This window comes from Brachionichthys hirsutus, chromosome 1, assembly GCF_040956055.1.
Source record: "Brachionichthys hirsutus isolate HB-005 chromosome 1, CSIRO-AGI_Bhir_v1, whole genome shotgun sequence".
Taxonomy (NCBI): Eukaryota; Metazoa; Chordata; class Actinopteri; order Lophiiformes; family Brachionichthyidae; genus Brachionichthys; species Brachionichthys hirsutus.
Window position 1 is genome coordinate 4515633 of NC_090897.1, and position 18415 is coordinate 4534047.

Sequence of the window (18415 nt, forward strand, 5' to 3'; positions counted from 1 at the left end):
GGCTTTTTGAACTGGCTGAGTTCAGACATGTTAATCAGTAATAGGCTGCTGTACTTCAGACAGGAGGAGTGTAACAGTGTGTGTGTGTGTGTGTGTGAGTGTGTGTGTGTGAGAGAGAGTTGGGTAAGTCTTCTGACAGTAGGTTTTGAGCTGTTTGAGGCAAGACAAATCTCCAGACCCAGAGATGATCCATCTGGACTGTTTCCTTACAAAACATAAGGAAAAATGCAGAAGCTTTTTTTTTTTCTTTTCTTTTTTCCACCCACAATAGCTATTAATATCTCAAACAGAACATTTGCTCATGTCCCACTAAGGGCTGGAATTCCTGCTGAAACACAGTCATCTTGCTGAATTAGAAAGAGGCAGACTGGCATTTTCACTCGCTCACCATATGCATTCTGTGTGTGTGTGTGCGTGTGCGTGTGTGTGCAAGGACAGCCATATACTGTAGTCGCATAAACACATTCTTTTTCTCTTTAACACACACACACACACACACACACACACACATGCACACGCAGACTTAGCTAAATTGAAGTGACGTAATCCAAACCCGCAGACGTTCCTCTCAAGTCATTTAAACAGCCTTTCTTTGTCACGTTGGCTATAAATCTCTCTCGTGTCAAACAGCAATCACAGCGACTGGCCGTCGGGAATTGTTAAAACCAGAGTCTTAAAACTTGTGTCGGTGACAACAATGTCATTGATTTATAGCTGATGCGGATGGATCTATACCAACACTTAAAAACGCTTTACAGTATTCCCTGAGAAACATACAACGCTATGTGTTTATGAGGGTGAATGTGTGTGTGTGTGTGTGTGTGTGTGTGCGCGCGTGTGAATATCATAGTCTTTTTGCTGCAGGAGGACAATCTATGCATAACAATGAGAGGTGCTAATGAAATCAGCCATCAACCTGCGATACATACATATTAAAACAGGACCTCGGAGTGTCATTCGCTTAGTGCATCATTTGTTCACACTCGTTTCTTTCTCCCCGCCACCTGACCTTTAGAGTGCGTACCCCCCCCACTCTAAAAATAGGATGTGAACCTGCAGTCATGTAAGCATTATCCATACATCCGTGTGTGTGTGTGTGTGTGTGACAATCTATTTCAGAAATTCATGCAGGATTTAGTTATATGTTCAGAGCAGCAAAACTGCTCTTTATGGATTTAAATGTCGATAACTGATATCTGATATTTGAAGTTTAGGGTTCAGCAGCACGAATGAAAAGCGCTGCCGGAGCTGCGCCTTCAGTGTCGCGTCGTATCGTCCCGGCAGCCAGGGAACAACACTCCACCCGTCCCTCTGAGCATGCATCACTGCTCTGGTCTCGCTTTCTATCTCGCTTTCTTCCTAACCCCCACCCCCCACGCTGGCAGGGAAATGGATCCCTCCACCTGACAGTGGCCATTTTGAGCCTTCGCTCTCCTCCTCTCTCTTCTCCTGCTTCCTGGTAAACAATAGGAGAGGGATAATTGATCAAACAGCCAGGGAACCCTCCGAGCAGGGGAAGGTCACCGCCCGTGAGCCCAGCTCACTAAGGAGGGGTGTGTGTGTGTGTGTGTGTGTGTGTGTGAATATGCATGCGTGTGTGCTGTCTTTATGTGTGTGAGTGTGCATTTAATGCATGTATTTGTAGATGTGTGTGACCAACTGTGCCAAATAGACACAGAGGTAAAGAGAGACAGGAAGTGCTGTATATAGTAAGTGCGTGTGTGTGTGTGTGTAAGAGAGAGAGAGTGAAGGGGGGGGGGGGGGGTTCTCTGATGCTCTTGAGCTCCCATTTTTCTTCCCTGACAAAGACTCCATCTGCCACAGAGCCATTTGCTGCCTCCCGAGTCGGCAGAGCATTCTACACGCTGTGTTCACCTTGATGTCACCTCTACACCACTCATGCCTTGCTGACGCTGTACCCACACACACACACACACACACACACACACACACGCACACACATGCACGCACACATGCACACACACACCATGTTCCTTTTCTTCTTGTATATGTAGACACATATATCTCCTTCTTACAAACACACACTTCCAGTGTGTGTTTTCTCCTCTTTTCATCATCGTATGTTCCCTTTCTCTCTTACACACACACACACACACACGCACACATGCACGTTAAGTGTGTGTATCTGAGAGTGGCCCTGCCTCTCTTCTACATGGCTGATATCACTGTGCAACCATCAGCGATGTGCATTGTGGGAGTGTCTGTGGGGGAAGAGAGACACGACAGGGGCTGTGGGATTCACACGCCTCTGAAAGACAGCCAGGGGGGAGAAAGAGAGAGGAAAAGGCAGGGGGGGGGGGCCGAGAAAGAGAGAGAGACACGGAGGGGGCCGGTAACTGGAAATGAGAGATGGCATTTTAAAGAGGAAGCTGAATTTCACCTGCAATTACCGTAGCTCCGGGCCACATGGCTCGGTTAAGAGACATTTCATTCCAAAGCCACCGCGTATAGCTGCCGCACCGAACCCTGAGAGGCACATAAAGAAGGAAGGGGAGGAGAAAATAGAGTGGAAAACTCTCCTCTGCCCAAGATGGCCCTCAGCAGATGCAGTGATGAAAGAGAGGAGGCAGCCACGGATGTAACTGGTAAATGAAACCCAGCAGAAAGGCTAGGGAGGGGAGGAAAACAGAAGAGGAAAGGAAACAAGGACGGACAAAGAGACAGCGGATAGAGGGGGTGTCTCCTTCTGTAAGGCCCCCACGCAGCCATCTGCACGCCAGAGCAGACAGCTGAACGGGGCCTCAGAGCGCCGCTGAACAAAGAGCACGAGATCCAATAAACACTGAGTCTTACACTCTCTTAGTTTAATAAAGGGGAAATTGAATTTGTTTAATGATTACTACAATTCTTTGCATTCATTCGTAACTTTTGATGAAACCTCCCTCGCTCTCCCTCGCTCTCCCTCGCTCTCCCTCTCATTCTGTCTCACTCAGAACTCCAAATGGAGCTTCGATGGTTTCCCAGTGGCTCCGTGTCCCGGCTAGTTTCATCAGACACACTGTTGGTTTCATAGAAGAAGTGTGACTGAACAAATACAGTAATGAGCCCTCACTGGGAGCTGGGGGCGGCCGGGGGCGGGGTGCCTCCTGGCACTGTTATTGGCTCCTCTGGACTGCAGCTAAATCCAGGTTACCACCTGGCCTGACCGTACAAACCCAGCCACAGTCCAGCCACAGTTTAGTGGTCCATAGTGGACTATGTGCCTGGCGTGGGGGTGTGTGAAGGAGGGAAGGCGATAAGGGGAGGGGCTTAGTGGGCCAGGAGCGGCGGAGGATGTCGAGAGAGAAGAGGCCACGGTAGAGCGGTAGAGACACGAGGGATAAAGGCTGCTGAAGAGATGTGGCTTGGCCATAAACCCAGCAGATAGACCCCATAAACCATGGAGGCTCTAACATGGCAGTGGTGGGCATTTTGTGTGTGTGTATGTGTGTGTGTGTGTGTGTGTGTGTGTCCATAAAAGAGGAACACTGCAACAGTGACATACCGTACATGTACAAACTATTTACATAAAGCAATCACAGTCTTATTAGCAACTGTGTTAAAGGAGAAAGAAAGAAAAATATAACAAATACATGCACTACGTAATTTTACGACAAACAAAACACGTAAAACGTGAACACATACTAATCCTTTAGACCCAATAGGCCACATGATGGACTGATTATTAAAGCTTAGTTCAAAGAACTATATCCTCTAAACAGCGACAGCATCATGCATCCGAGACTCGGACACGATAACGTCGATAGGATTCTTTACCATGGCGACCGTGATGTAATTTGTTGTGTTGGTAGGCAGGTTTTCAAAAAGCAAAACAGGCATCAGGGCTGGGCTGTGGGAGCTCATATTGCAATCCCATTGGTGCGGGGGGGCTAAAAGGTTTGTGATGCATGGGGTTTAAAGGTCCACTCCTAATGTTTCAGAAATTACTGGCGTGTAATTATGTTACATTATGACACCCAAAACACAGCGTTGTGTCCAAAATCTGCTCCGAGCAACAAATACATTAACATGCACACAAAGGCCGTGGCCATTGTCGCCCTCTCTGGGAAAGCTCGCGGCTTGGGCTCTTTAGCTGCTGTTTTGTCAGGCTCTCCATTCAAAATGGCCCCCCCTCATGACCACGCACATTATCGTCCAGTCAGACCCCCCCCCCCCCCCCCCTCGAGTGGACCGAGCAGTGATTCATGGCACAGGGGTCTGTAAAAAAAAGAGCAGCCGCACCCAACGCCGAAGCTCTTCAATGAGACAAGGAGAGTGGAGGCTGCTTAGCAATATAGGTGACTCAAAAGTCTGGAGCAAGGACCGAACCCTGTCCACATGGCCTGGGGGGGGGGGGGGGGGGGGTCAATGCTCTCCTGTGTGGGAATGTGAGTGTGTGTTTGAAAATAAGAGGGGTGAGCATGGAAGCGTCAGAGAGCCACGGATGGTTAAGTCCAGACTAATACTGGAGCATGTCTGCTGAATCCACACTGCTCCACATACCAAGGACAATCTCACAGCGGCTTTTTTTTTTTTAACAATCTTAGCTCGGAGGCAGGTACAAAGTACTAAATGTTTAGCTGTTATCTCTAACACTTCCCCAGTCGAACAAAGCACTGGTTTAAAGGGCACTGGGAAAAGACACGGCGAGAAACAAAGAGGGTTTCATGGAAAAGAGCTGAAAAATGATAGTCGCTGCACGGATTGATGAAACACTAGTCAGGGTTTGAGGCAGGCACACAAATTCTTTATCCTCAGGCTAGAAGGTGTCACCCCCCCGTCACCCCCCCCCCCTCTCCACTGTCACAAGAGCCCTGTTAAAATGATCTGCTCCTCGATGACTGCTCCCTAAATCTATCCATCTATCTATCTATCTATCTATCTATCTATCCATCTATCTATCTATCTATCTATCTATCTATCTATCTATCTATCTATCTATCTATCTATCTATCTATCTATCTATCTATCTATCTATCTATCTATCTATCTATCTATCTATCTATCTATCTATCTATCTATCTATCTATCTATCTATCTATCTATCTATCTATCTATCTATCTATCCATCCATCTATCTATCTATCTATCTATCTATCTATCTATCTATCTATCTATCTATCTATCTATCTATCCATATATCTATCTAACTATCTATCTTTCTATCTATCTTTCTATCTACCTATCTATCTATCTATCTATCTATCTATCTATCTATCCTTGAGGATCAAATCAGTCAGAATAGAAACACTGGGATCCTTCTTCGTTGAAACACAGTGTGATGCAGATGGAAATGCTGGCCCCACAGGACACACACACACACACACACACACACACACGCACGTAAAGACTGGACTGCTGTGGGGCTGACGCAAGACTATCTCTGTCTCACGTGTCTCTCCCCTACGGCCGCCTGCTGCTCCTGACCTTCGAGATGTTTTTCTCTCTCCTTCTCCCTCTCCCTTTATTCCTCTCTATTTCACACTCATACACACGCAGAGCTACGCACAACTTCACTTGCTTACACAGACACACACACACAGACACACACACACACACAGTCTTTTCTAGTCACTCAGTATTTTGTCATTAAAAGGCATTGCATTTCAAGCCCGGATCAAGCAGATGGGGCTGCGTAAGCATTGCTGCTCTTTCAAGCAGCACCTTGGCTTAAGTACAGACGGTCCATATGCATTACGCCACTATCCCTGAGCACAAGCGCAGAAGCACACATGAGAATGCATGGATGCACATAGCACAACCTTCCTGGAAACAGAGAATCAGCACGGCTGTGGATGGCTGCTCCATGTGGGTACTGTGCATCTTAACATTGTGTATGCCTATCTGATGCAGTTGAATATCTTAAGACACGCTCGAGAGGACAAGAACGTCAAACAGAAGACAGACGTATTATGTCTTAGAGGGGAAAGTCTCCCTGTTAGTCCCTCTAGTCCTAAAAAGAAATACTAGTCCTTCCTGGAGACCAGTGGACTGTGCTCTGGTGGCAAAACCCTGACAAAGTTACTCACATAAAGTTCAATGGGTTCTAAGTACATGCAATTACACACACACACAAAGGTGAATGTGAAGTTAGACACATTTCTCTGTCTTTTTCCATTCTCAACATTTGCATCTTCCTTTGCTCTTGTCTTGCACGCAACAAATGTCAGCTCATCACACCGTACGTGTCTGAATGAGCTCCGTCTTTACTTGTGCGCTGCTGCATCAGGCTGCAGGAAATACAGTATGCGGTAAAAAAAAAAGAAAAAAAACATCTCACAAAAGATCCGATTTCATCTAATGACACGCACTCTCAAGTACAAACCGTCAAGTCAGTGAGGAGGGAAAAGTGCAAGTCATTGTAAGCGTGTGGAACAACGAACTGCCACCTTGGTGTGTGTGAAGTGAAGCCTTGAGGATGCAGCCGCACCCCTGAGTACAGCTAACCCTCGCAGAGAGAGAGAGAAGGAAGGAGTGAAAGAAAGACGGACAGTGCGAGGAGATTAAAGCTGAACATATTAATAGAGATAAATAGCTGTCCCAACCTGCACTGCAGGGCATAGTTAACAACCATTTACATTCAGTGTCGGCTCTGAACTGATAGCAAATTCAAATGATGTTTATTAGGCGCATAAGTCTCAGACAAATATTCTGATTAAAATGGGATAAATCTAATTAATTGGCTGATTCACTGAATGAACCCCCGAATTTGTAATGTAATCATAACAACTGTTTTTCAAGGGACTCTTGTTCAATTTAATTGGGAAGGCAAAAAAAGAAAAGAAAACATCCTCTTTCACTGAATGAATGAAAATCAAATTAGGCCTGAAACTGGGGGAGTCTGCAAGCAATTTCTTTTGCGGCATTCCACAAAAAAACTGTGAAAGGAAAAGGAAAAGTGTGTGGCAATATGTATCATTAAAAAAAAAAAAAAAGAAGTCACGTCTTAACACTCTTGTAAGACAAGATATACAAGGGCACGAAAGCGAAAGAGACGAGACGCGAATTGCTCTTTAGTGTACTCACTGTTAGAGATGTCTTCAGCTCTTTGACATTACTGCTGTAACACCTGGAGGAAAAGCAGAAACAAAAGATCACTCTGGTTCGGGTTAAATACGCAGCACGAGTCAGAAGAATAATGTTCCGTGGTAATAACACGGTGAGATTTTACGTAGTATTGTGATCAGTCTGGAGGTTTTCTCTGCATGGCGAGAAGCACCTAAAACTACCCGAGTTACAGTAACATATCTGAGCATTTGGAGCCATTTGGGAGGGGGGGGGGGGGATTTCAGACACATCAAATAGAAAATACAGTGATGTCTGAAACACAGCTGTGTCTGAACAGTCACACACAAACACAAAAAGATATTTACATACAGAAAAAAAAAAAAAAAAAACTACCTCTCTCTTTTCCCTGAGCTGTTTCTTGTAAAACCTGTTTGTTAGAAATGGATCTAGACACTGGAGCTTTGACTGCATGGATATCCCCCCCCCCCCCCAAAAAAAAAAAACACAAGACAGTTCTTGCAGAGAACCAAGCCTTGCCAGCGTTCTCACGCCCATCGCTCATGCATTGTCTCTGAGGCCCTCCTGTACGCTTACAGCCGGGGCTTAATCTAAGGAGCTCACCAAAACAGACGCCTCCCCGATAATATCACAGCAAGCAAACACGATATTAACAACTTGTTACTTACTTTATGTTTCTCAAACATGCGTTAAAAGTATTCGGTTAGAGTTTTTTTTGTTTTTTTTAGCAATGTCAGCGATAACTAAAGACTGGATTAGACTGCATCCCTCCCCAAAAAAACTTCACGCAAACTTGAACCCCTGCTTACACACCGACACACACGGTGTGTGTGCGTGTGTGTGAGAGAGAGAGAGAGAGAGAGAGCAGCGATCTAACAAGGTTCTGTTGACAGTGAACACATCCGTCTGGTAAACAACAACGGCGGTCTGGTGGACTCTTCTAACTGCACACGATGCAATCACACCGACGTTCTATCTATTTACTTACAAAGAGCATTTTACTGCTGCTTTACAGTGTAAGCATAATAAAACACTGTAATCGGTATTACAATAGGCAGGTATTGCAGTTTATAAGTCAAGCTGATTGCATTTTTCTAGATGCCCTTCAGTCATGACAAAATCTATGACACATGGAATGCACATCTGTCATTAAGTAACACAAATCGCCTGTTAAAAATAACCGCAGTCATCAACGCGCGCGCGCACACACACACACACACACACATACAAATACTTTGAAAACTCATTGCTGTGGTAATGAAAACTGAAAGCAAGGTAGTCTGAATTCATCTTCTGCTTCATCCTAAGAGCCTATTAGTGGATGATTAAAGGATCTCTGCTCGTCGGGCTTCGGCACAGCACAGAAAATGACTTGCCAGCCGTGAGACAGGTAAATTAAACAAGAAAAGAAAGCCGCCGTTGTCTGCCATCATTTGCCTGACTGAGAATCAGACTGTTATTCTATTAACCTCGTTTCACTGCGAGATTTTTTTTTTTTTCCCGTCGCACATCAATGGCGGACGGATAAAACAACACAAAAAAGAAAAAACAATTCTGAAGAAACCTTCTTCAACTGCGATGCCATGATAAATCATGTCAGCGTATGATAATGCAGCACCGGCTAACAACCGCTCTCTCAAACGACATACAGCAGCAGATTGTCCACTAATTGGCAGGTTGGTGGTTTGGTCCCACCTCCGACTCTTGTCTCTGATCCAATAGTGTGTGAGTGGAAGAGCCAATGACTGCAAAGAGAAACGTCGTGTGTCTGCGTCGCTGCAAATTGAGCATGTCAGCAATGTTCGGGGGGGCCATATTTTCTGGGATTTTGACGGTAGGAATAGTGAGACAATATTTTGCATTCTTCAAAATCCCCATGTTAACAGGATAGGAGGTGTTGATTGCCACAGATAACAATGGAGACGAGTGTGTATAACATTTGTACTTAACACTGAGGCCCGTTCGACCCGTGTCTTTCTTGCTGTCCTTGGTGACAGCGTTTGGGTTGTCCTGTCATCTGTTGCTGCTGTCATTTGGCCTACATTTGTGTGTATTTTTTATGCTGATAGCCTTGCTGGTTTGGATCTGTTGATCTCTTTTTTTTTTTTTTACCATTGGATGAAATGGTTTGGCATTTTTAACTCTGTCAGTGCCAGCCATTTTCAGCTCAGCTATAATGCTGAGTGCCCCAGTTTTCGCCCATGTTGCCCAATATTCCAATCCCCACAGAATATTCTTCACTAGGACTAAGCAAACACCAAACATGTCAAACCAAAGATCAAAGTCTCTTCTGTCACAAGGAAAAAAAAACGTGTTTCCACCATTTTCAGTTCCAGAGTTATCGGCTGTTGAAGAGAGGCAGATTTCAATGTCAGGGTTGGCAGTGCATGTTTGTGTTATTTTAAAAAACGTCTTTAGACGTTATTGGCGCTGAAAGAGTTAACACATTAGTCAAGCACACATTGCCACAGTTTGCAAACACGATTGGCAAGTATTCTATCAATCATTAGGGCATCCATATGGATTTCTGAGCTGTAAAACACACATTTTTCAGCGGTCGTAAATTATGTGTGTTTTGGATTTTTATTCATTTGCGACGCGAGTCGCACCAAAGTGCGGCTGCGCTTAACAAAATCCAACAAAAATGTATCACGCTTGAAAGGGGAAATCGGAATCAATTATAGATTCTAAATCAATACAGATAAAGCTCCAATGATAACAACCCCGGGGTGAAAGATGTGATTGATACGCTCGTCTCTATTTAGCTCAATAACTGTGCAAACCTTTGTTTCTTTGTTTCCTGACATGGAACCCCACTGAGAGCCTGTAGTTGATTTTCACAATGGGGGGTATTTTCTGATGTACACAAACAAAGTCATCAAAAGCAGACGTTACTATATGCAGCCACTATTCATTAACATATTGATTCAGGATTTGGATCTTTGGAATCTGCAACTCTTGAACCAAATGCTGCCGAGTTGGCAAAACTCTGGTTAATAATCCTGTTGTTGCTGATGGTCATTGATATTTTCTACTGTACAAAGGTGGCCAGAGCCTTGAACCTTAATTGCCAATAATCACTAATCACATTTCTTTTTGCCATGTCTCTAGGTTTTGGCCCAAATAATAGAGAGAAGTTTTGACCAGAGTATAAAAGTATGAAAAATCAGTACCGGATCTGCATCAGTAAAATATTAATATCAAAAATAACAATACCCAATTGCTAGCTCTAAGTAGAATAAATAGCAGTTAATTTATGGTTAAATGATGTATTTTTCAATTAAATCTGCAAAGTAAACTAGTAACTAAAGTTGTGAAACATAAAAGTACCGGCCCCAAAAGAATTGTACACAAGAGAAGTACTTGAGTAAATGTGCATTTCACCACCGCAAAATGATACAAACAAATGATAACACTACATTACGGTAATGAGCCGCTAACAATTTAAATACTACAGAATGCGCATCACTTTAATTACACAATACAATCATTACCGTCAAGTTAAAGTAGTGGGGAAAATAAGCAGAAAAACTCAAAAGTATTTAAGTTAGAATTACCTGCATTCACGCAGCTGGCTTGTTTGCACGTTGTGCGAGACAGTGTGCAACCTCACTGCTGTGATGTCTCTCTGAATCGTCTTGTTTAGCTTCCCTAATCTACCCTTCCCCACCCCCTCAACCACACAGATGTTGACTTTACTTTAGGATTCAAACAGCGGCTCTGAAGCTTCTGCATAGGGTTTACAGGGAAGAGAGAGAGAGAGAGAGAGAGAAATGGAGGAAGGGAGAAAGAAAGAAAAAAAAGGCAACACCATGTACCATGTGAGCCTTCTTCAGAAAGAGATCATTGAGCATGGAAAACAAGTGTACTCTGAAAATAAACATATTGATATTGGCCTGAAATCCCTCGCTTTTGAATATTTGATGTCTTATCAGAGGCGCGCCGCCGAGGTGTTTGTCTCCGTTGTCTCTGTTGATCTCTGGCACACCGGGGGCCGTGTGGGAGTGAGCGAGTGAGAATTGGCCGCAGACATTTTCCTGAAGCCCCCAGAACAAAACAGGCAAGTCTTGACAGTCTGTCCGCCACCGAGTCGTCATACAATCAGTTGCAGGAAACCAATCCCTAAATAGCAGTGATTCATCTCTTCATCACACACAATGCCAGTACACAGTGCACAAAGAAGCTCTCTCTTCCCCCCCTGTCTCTCTCTCTCTCTTTCTGTCTCACACTATCTGTCTCAACCCCCTTCCCCCGCCCCCCCCACCCTGTATGGTCTCTCGTGCTCCTTAAAAATAAGTGCTTCTCCCAGCTTTCTTTTCACTGTGATTTACTGGCAGTATTTAACTGCAGGGCAGCATCTTTTATTGTTACATGATCTGGAGCTGAAAGCTGACAAAATGGAATCTGTGCGCGCCAGTACCTTTCTATATGGATAAGTGTACGTTCTGGGCAAAGGAAGGAGCGAGTGGAGGAAGGGGATGGGGGGGGGGGGGGGGGGAGGAGAAGAGATGTCTAAGTGCAATTCAAATCCTCCCAGCCTCCTGCTGCCGTATACGTGTGAATATCCGTGTGTGTGTGTGTGTGTGCGTGCGTGTGTTTGTCATTCCACTAAATGGTTTCTTCCTTGACTTGATGGAGCAAGCGCCATCTCAAGGGAACGGGTTACACCGCACGCATAAAGTAAAGCGCTTTGAAAAGCTCAGAACATTAGAGCGATCCATTTGTGAGAGGAAGAATATATGAAATGCCAGGCTGGATTGCGTGTCTTTTTTTTTGTTGTCTGCGCACGTCTGCGTGTTTTCATGTTGCCGTGCTAACTTTTTTTTTTCTTGATGGCAGAAAGCCCATTGCTGCATTAGCTAATCCACTTCCTTTTCTTGCTTTTCTTTGAGAGATATGCACTCGCTCAGCTATGCGCTCGCTCCGGCCCGACTGGTGACTGTCCACAGTTGCATTCTGAACAATGATATCAGTACAGTATGTGACCAGATCATCACCAGCGGATAATCAGGCAAAGCAACCCGGCCTGCACAACAGGCTCAGTGTGTCGTTACAGCCTTGATGATCCATCAAGATGATGTGTGAAGGTCAGAGTAGCCGTGACCAACACAGCTGTCACATCTCCTCCCAGCACCCTCTTGGCTAACCGGCCTTCCAAAACACTCAGCACGAAAAACACCGAGCATGGGGGGGGGGGGGGGGGGGGTGCAAGGCCAACAGAACTACAGCCCAGGCCAGGCTTGTATCAAGACGCACATAAAGTCAGGTGAAAAGGCAACGCAGGTGTGTTTCGCTGTGAGCACGACATGGAAACGGTTACAAAAACGATCGGGATTGTCTCACAACATTTAATTCAACATGCAGTAGAGTCCGATTTAAATGACTGCCAGCGCTCTTGTGTAAGTGGAAGAGATGTGTGTTGCTATGCCTGTGTGTGTGTGTGTGTGTGTGCAATGTCTATTAAATGGATCTCCTGTCTCCTTGATCAAGAGAGTCAATAAAGGGCCAGTCCTGTCAAACTCTTGGGTGTGTGCGTATGTGTGTGTGTGTGTGTGCGTGCGTGCGTGCGTGTATTATGGACAGAATCTGAAGCACTCTGACAGGTGAGTGATTGAGTGCTTTCATTTCCCTCCAGCGACAACGAGACATGAACGCACAAACACACACAAACACACACACACACACACACAAAACCACACAGTGGAGGATGGAGAAAGCAAGAGTGACAGAGAGCTGTTGTTTCCTAAAGGATGCTGCTCCTGCCTGCGTGCTTAAATTAGCTCTGAATGTTTGGATTACACACTGGAGCTCTCACAGAGGATTTAGCACTCGTGGTCTAAAGTCCAGGGTGTGTGTGTGGATGTTTCCATCTATAAGCAAGCACACACACACACAAGCACACACTCGCTACATGCTGTGAAATGCTGACATATGTTGCTTCTATCTAATTGAGTCAAAAGGCAGGTTTTATTACGCTAACATGCTAACGGTCGAAAGAGCGACAGCGTGCAATTTCTCATTCATCGAGTCGATGCCGTTGGAGACTTTTCGAGAGCGCAGTCTTGGCTCCCGTTTTGGTGTGTGTGTGTGTGTGGGGGGTGGGGGGGTGGGACACAGAGACAGGATGGGAAAGAAAGAGCAGAAGAGAAGGGGAATGAGGGAGGTCAGCGCCCCCCAGTCTCAGATAAAGGCCTATCCCTCCCTCCTGCCTTGGCTTTCGAAGCCCCTGCCAGGATCGAGAGGCGTCTCACGTTACAGCTGTCTCTCAGTGTCATCGCTCAGACACAGAACGCATGAGAGGGAAAGAGAGAAAGAGATGGAGTGAGAGAGAGAAAGCGGGACAATGCTAGGCTAACATGTCTGGTTCATCTGGACGAGGATGCTTCGACGGTGTAAACTTTCTCTGCAATGTGGGCGCATTTTTCTAAATCTCTTAAATGTGCTTTGACCTTTTTTCCATGACATTATTTTGAGATGTAATGTGAGCGCGAGTCAGATCATTTCCTCCTCACCACTTGGGACCGAACGCCATTAAAAATCTCCACGGCAGGAAACGGAGGAGATGCACTTTGTGATGCCTTTGCTTTAAGAATTGAGAAGCAGAAACAAAACTGTTCCCAGAGAGAGAGAGAGAGAGAAGTGAACGTCTGTCAGGCTACTCGTGTGGATTAGACGTTATTGAGTCACCTCGCTGCACATGAGTATCCATTTTTAACCTTAAAATGCTAAAAACAGCAGCTTTGTCCTTGGTCCAGTAATGACTAATCCAATGGCAGCATTTCAGCAAGCGCTTCTAACAAAGGTAAGGCCATGTAGGTCAGCACCGAGCGAAGCTCAAGTCAGTTGTGATCGCTCACTTCCTTTCTGGAGCATCGTCTTTTCTTTAAAGGAATAAAGGAGAGCGTTCTGTTTCGTTTACGTCGATTTTTTTATTCCAACTTCAGTTCTTACGTAGCCAACAGATTGTACCAGTGCGGTGTACATGAAGCGTGGCTCTGAACAAACACGCGCTGCGCAGCTCCAAACTGCTTTCCCGTTTGTTTTCCCTATCCTTGTCATCCTGTACGAGCAAGATATTTAAAATTCTGGCTGAGCTTGGAACAAGCTTTGCCAGCGCAGCTAAAATAAAAAGCCTTTGTGGCAGCAGTGACCAGATTTTAAATGCTGAAGAAGATCAATAAATGGGGGCTGCGTGTGTGTGTGTGTGTGTGTGTGTGTGGTTGGCCTGTCGCTATGCGTAAATGCTTGTCCTCTAACAGTAAATGTGAGTGTGTGTGTCTCTGTACGTGCATCTTGACACCCACTAAGGCTCACACAGCTCCCCTGCTTGCTGCAAGCTATTCTATAGAAGCATCGTGAACCCCAGGAGACGCTCCAATAGAGAAACCAGTATCATTCCAATTCCCACTTCCAAAACTGCCTACCCATTACTGTCCCTGTTCTCCTCTGAGCGCAAGCAGGAGGGTAGAATTGGAGATAAAAGTGCAAATACAGCCCCCCCCCACCTCCCTGCTACAGCTCCAGGATGCTGTGTCGTGGTAAACATAAAACTAAAGAGCAGCTTTTCCAGCGCTCCTTGTCATTTCCATAACCAAGTTCCTGCTGAAACAAAGACGAGAGGCACCGAGACGAGGCGGACAGGTAAGGGATGAAAATGAGAGCGAACATCTTGCTCGGTTGCCTCGGGAAAACAAAATCCCTCGATATCATGTTCATGCGATTCCAAACCAGCCCCGTTCTGCCAGATCCCGGAACATATTTGTTTCATTTCGACTGTATTTTCACCTCCTCACCAATGCAGGAAACAAAAACCAGGCCTGAAGTGGCAAAGAAAAACAACAACAACAAAAAAATCATCAGGACCTTTCGAGACTTCATTAACAGAAACTAGCCTGGACTTCCCGAACAAGGCTTCTCCTCAGAGTGCAAATGTAAACCTTTTCACCCTTGCTGCTGGAAAAACAGGCGTTCCAACGAGACAGGACGTGCACAAACAACCTTGACTTTCATCAAGGAAATTCTCACATTGAATGATGAATCGAGGCCCAGGAGATGAACGGCAAAGAGGCAGCTTATCGCCCCAAATTTTGGTTCCTCTGTCTTCTGTCTCCTGAACGTTAACGCAAGGTGACCCACTTGCACTTCACACTGCTTTATTGTTTGCTAATTAATCCACCATATGTAATCCGCACTGAAATGTAAAGAAACTGAGAAAATGGGTGTTGAGGTGTTGAGTCTTAATTAACAGTTGAGACTGCTCGTTTGTTTCTGCAAAAAGGGGGGGGGGGGGCGCGATTGGACTTCAATCCTTTTCTAATTTCCTTGGCAGTTTTCGTGAAATGCGTTTCTCATTATACAGACAACGACGGGCAGGCTCAAAGATAGCCGGAGTATTTGATGAGGTACAAAAGTCCGTCAGTATAAGCATGCACTTTGGACAATTATTTGTGTACCCTGATAAATGTCAGGCGCCACGCAATGGGCACAAGGTGGTGCCCCCCCCCCCCCGAGTAGCGAGGCAACGTGAGGATCGGTAAATCATCGGAGAGCAAATTTAATTTCCATCTGAGATGACACTAACCTCCGAGGCTGAATAAACACGTATCAATACGCATCTGGAATCATTTGGTTTAACCGAGAGCAGACCTCTAGAAATATCACAGCTCTGTGTCAGCGCTAATGCCCGGAGATTTACAAGGGATCCCAGATGGACCTTTTTTTCCATCCTCCCCCCCAAATACACTGTTTTGTGAGTCTTTTTGATTTCTTTAAAAATGTAAAAATGATCGATGTGAAGCGTCGGTCCCGAGCTGCGCATGTAACGCCGGACGCAATCAGTGCTGGTATTCCTTCTGATGTTTGACATTTTGATTACAGTCAGTGCTACTAAACATCAGAGAGGATCTCTGCTTTAGGTCCAACTGCTGCCAAACACGTTGTGAGCGTATGTTGTGAAATATTATGTTGTATAAACTATCCACAGAGTTTACTCCTGGGTGTGCTTTCCGCTGTCGTTACCAGTTTAGCCTTAAGTTGGTGAGAAACTCTACTGGTAGGGATGAAGATCACAAAGATTCCCAATCGCTTCATTTTTTTTTTTTGCCAGTTAAAATTGAATTTTAGATTGACTCGTCAAACACTGCTTATGTCACCCTAATAATTCAAAGACATAACAGCGAAGGTTAGCCGCGGTTAGCTGAGCTGCTGTCAGCGAAGGTCTGAATGTGCATTTCTGGCAGAGCGTTTACTTACAATCCGTTAAACACCAGGAGTCACACAGTTGCCAAGTAGTTTGGTTTGATGCGGGGGGGTGGGGGGGGGGGGGGCACGGATATCTACTCTGTGATTGGACAGACAAGCATCTAAGTGCACACCTTAAAGGTGAAGCATGGTCGGATATCATTCTGATATGTCACCTCATATGTGACATGACATTGTAATAATGCACACATTATAAATCCCACTGCATTTCATTTTCAAAGGAATATTCGTGCCCCCCCCCCGCCCCGCAAAAAAATAAAAGATAGCTCATTTTTCAACGGCGAAGGATTATAGACTGTACAACCGTGTGTGCTCGTGGGATTGTCTCCTCAAAAGCTGTCCACGTTCTGTCAGATTCCGCACCCCCAGACACGGAGCTCGTGAACCTAATTTTACCTAATCAGCTTAGTCAATAAGCAACCGTTTGCTGCGACTTTGGTAGACATGCAAATAGGGCTTAACTATGTCTATCCTTAATTCCTGAATGTTCAAGTCAAGCGGAAGTCCTCCTTTTATCGCTTCAACAAAAAACAACAGTGCCAATTTGAGCGAAAGAAAGGCAGAGGGGAACGAGAGCGCGAGAAAGAGAGAGAGACATAGAGAGAGAATAAAACTCCGCCGGAGTTGATGTTTCTTGTCGGCCTGGCGAGGAGAGACATCTCTGATTTGAGTGTGCTTGAGGTAGCACAGTGTGCTTTCATTTCAAACCAGCATGGCAAAGAAACTCTGACAGATTTGTTCCCCCTTTTTCTTTCCTCCCACTTTCGCTCTTGCTCCCTCTCTCTCAAATTATGGGAAAACACACTGCACAAATATATTAGCACTTCATGTTGGTTTGTCTGCTCAACTGCAGCACTCGCACACACACACACACACATACACACACCGAGAGGGAGACAGTCAAATGAACACACACACACACACACACACACACACACATACAGTAAATTCAAACCAATCTGCACAAAATGACGGCAACAACAGACAGTTGTAATAGTGTTAGGAAACTGAGAGATACTGTTCTGTTTCAATTCACTGATACCGCTAATGGCTTCTTAGCAGCGCCATGAAATCAAGCAGCTGTCACGTCGATGCATCAGCAGCGAGAGGAGGGAGAGCCATCCCCACAAGGACGGAGGCGCCCGCGCCTTCATGTTTGGCTCAACATCTGCTCCTCTGCACTAAACGTGCAAAACAAAAGAGGTGGGAGGTGAACCGATCACATTTTCCATCTCAAAGCATTTGTTCGGTTTCCTCTTCTTTCCTCCCGCTCCTTTCTTTAAAGTGCTGTGCAGGACATGGATGAAGAAAGAGAGCTCTAAGTTGGCAACTCCCAGAGATGCAGGAAACGAAAAACGGCTAAAATATTGCCTTTTCGTGTGATGTGTCACAGAAACAAGGCAACCGCTTCCTTCTGCAAAGTCTCCTGTCAACTGCAAATCAGTGTGTGTGTGTGTGTGCGTGTGTGTGTGTGTGTGTGTGTGTAATGATGATGAGAGATGCGTGCCAGAGTGTGCACAGACCTGGCACTTATCAATCCATCATTGATCAATTCAACTCGGAACTGCACGGCAGCAGGTAGCACCAGTTTAGCAGTAAATACCTTTGTAATAATCACGTTTGTAATTTAAGGGAAGTCTAATCGCTGTCATTTGGTAGTAACATCACGTTAAATTTCATTTTAACTGCTCCTCCCTTAACAGTGATAGCTCACTGCTATCCTTCATTCATTCATTCATTCATTCATTCATTCATTCATACATTCCAAGTTGCAGACAGACATGCATCATGAAGCAGTTCAGAGTAAACTTTAGGAAATCCATTGCAAAAAAAAGCAACAACAAAAAAAAAAGGCACAAATTTGGTTTTCAAATAGAACAAATACTTGTATTTGTATTTGTATTGCTTGCGGAAACACGATGTCCGCCTGTCTCTTCTGATGTTTAACGCTCTGCCACTTTATTAGTTTTTTTTTTATTTCAGGAAGTGTCTCCGAGATAAACTCAAATCCTTCACGTCTTCTCACTAAACGCACAAACAGGACGCGATTCTTCGGTCTAAAGGTTCCGGAAAAGGAGGAAAAAAACAAACAAACAAACAGACTAGGATCCATTTCCTTTATAAGTAG

At 45.1% G+C, this 18415-nt stretch overlaps 1 protein-coding gene across 1 annotated transcript in view; it reads right to left on the reverse strand.

The window, feature by feature from the left end:
• The window catches only part of baz2ba (bromodomain adjacent to zinc finger domain, 2Ba), a 58648-nt gene that overhangs the window by 39723 nt on the left and 510 nt on the right, over positions 1 to 18415 (reverse strand). The window contains exon 2 of the mRNA XM_068754694.1: positions 7027 to 7069. The gene's annotated coding sequence lies outside the window, so the exon portion shown is untranslated. The remainder of the gene's footprint in view (positions 1 to 7026; positions 7070 to 18415) is intronic.